The sequence below is a fragment of the Belonocnema kinseyi genome, chromosome 7 (assembly GCF_010883055.1).
Source record: "Belonocnema kinseyi isolate 2016_QV_RU_SX_M_011 chromosome 7, B_treatae_v1, whole genome shotgun sequence".
Lineage (NCBI taxonomy): Eukaryota > Metazoa > Arthropoda > Insecta > Hymenoptera > Cynipidae > Belonocnema > Belonocnema kinseyi.
Window position 1 is genome coordinate 87,635,493 of NC_046663.1, and position 2,394 is coordinate 87,637,886.

Genomic DNA, 2,394 nt, shown 5'->3' on the forward strand with positions numbered 1-2,394 from the left:
GTGCCAAGCTTTCACTTGCTGATAGCCTAAAAAGCATCCCTGCGTGTCAACAATATGCTAGAACACTTGCGGGAAAAATGCAGAAGGCGGTTGTCCTTGGGTACTCCGTGTTCTTAGGGTGCACGAGGCTTTTGCTGTATCGTCGTATTGATTCCTTTACAGACTGTAACCACCTATCTCACGGTTGTGAGACGTGGTTATAGCTGAAATTTTACCGCAATTTCGCTGGAAGTGGGTGCAATTTTTCAGATTAGCACCCTGCACCCGGCGAAATCCTGCGGTTGTCCTTATGACAAATTTTTAATTATATATATATGTCTTAAGAGTGCGTGTGGTTTTCGCCTATATTCTATTGAAATAGATGTAATTTGCATCGTTCTTGAGTTCACAGGTTATTGGCTATTGGTACTGAAACTCCTATGCTAAAAATAACAGGGAAGTGATCGCTGCCCAAAGGCGGGCTTCGAGGACAGCAGTCACTGTCGTGTGCAGTTTGTCATTTTCAACATCTTAAGAAAGAGGAGGATAAGGAGGCTCCTTCTCGCGATCGCCCTCGCCACCCGACATGGATCATTTAAAAGAAGCCATATCTCCGGAAAAGTTTTAGAAATCAGAACCTAAGAATTTTCCAGAGCTACCAAGGAAAGCGCAGACAACAAGAGTATCAGCAGCCAAAATCCATCGCAGCCACCGCCAAAATCTGAAGAGCAATAATTTTGCGAGTTTGTATCGGTATGTAAGGCAATCCAACAAAAATTTAATTTTGGGGGAACTTTTAAACTTAGTTAAGGGTCTTCTGTATGAACTTACAACCAATCTAGATCTGGTAGACCAAGGAATTATATTTTCAGAATACATAACCTTATTTGGAAATATCAGTAAACAACAATAAACTAGTTAAAGGTCACTGGAATGCCAATGGTATTCTTAAAAAGCAAAAGGAGATGAGTCACTTTCTTGATAAACACAAAATAGATATTTTTTTCATTAATCAAACAAATCTTAGACATAAACTCAATTTTAATAGTCCAGCCTTCACGACTACTAGAAAAGATAGGAATAGTTTAACAACGGGCGGGGGAGTTGCAATTCTAATGAAGTAAAGTATTAATTGCACAAAGATAAATTATGCAACTAAAACAATCGAAGTGATTGGAATTAAGCTTGAAAAAAGGATTACTATAGTAACAGTATATTCACCAAATCAAAACTTAGAAATAACATACATAGATAAAGTATTTAGTGATACTGGTAAAGTATTGGCAGTAAGAGACTTTAATGCGAAACATAGTCACTGGCTTTGCAAAAAAGTAACAAAAATGGTAAAACAATATATAAATATGTGAACTTTTCAATCTTATATCCAGAAAATCCTACGCTTTATCCGTACAGAGATAACACATTGCCAAGTACAGTAGACATATGAATAATTAAAGACATAAACACAAAAAATGACATAGAGACAATTGACGAACTAGACTCAGACTATTTACCAATACTAATAACAATGCATAATTCCCCTCACACCTGTGAGGATCGTTCGTTCTTAAAATACAAAAAAACCAAGTGGAAAAAATTTACAGATTATATCCACACAAACCTTGCTATTGTATCTAAACTTGAAACAATTGAATCTACAGACAGCCCAGTTAAAACCTAACAACCCTTATAAATAATGCAATAGTTGAGACAACACCAAAGTGTAAATCAAAATATTCAGCAAATCGCATACCTCTTCCAGAGGAAATTAAAGAACTGATTAAAGAACGTAATAGAATACGTAAAACGTATCAAAGAAATAAAAACACTTATTCTGAAAAATAAAAAATAGCTTATCAAATTTAATAAAAGCTCAAATTAAGGAATTTTATAACTTACATTGGAATAAAGAAACTTGAGAATTTAATAGTCCGTAATAATAGTCTCTGCAAAACTGCAAAAACCTTCACTAAACTCTACGCTGGAAAAATAACAAAATTGCATGGACTTAACGGCCTAATATTTAGCGATATAAGGAAAGAAAATGCTCTTGCAGAGAAATTCTAGAAAGTGCATCATCTCACAGCAGAAATGGGGGATGAAGAGACTGACAGAGAAGTAAATAAAAATTATAGGGAACTAGAAAGAAGTGATGTAGCCAATGTGCTCGCCTTTCATAAATCTGACAAAGATATAAGTTGTTCCTTCAAAATACAGGCCTATCAGCCCACTGTCCACTTTAGAAAAAAAATCTAATTATAATTCTAAATAGAATAGAAAAGCATTAATCAATTAATAAACTGCTCATACCAGAGCAATATACCAGGTGTATACATATGAAACCGGTATTTTTTCAAGAAAAAAACACATTTATTTCAAGAGAATGATAACAAATATTTTATTCAAAGTATGCGC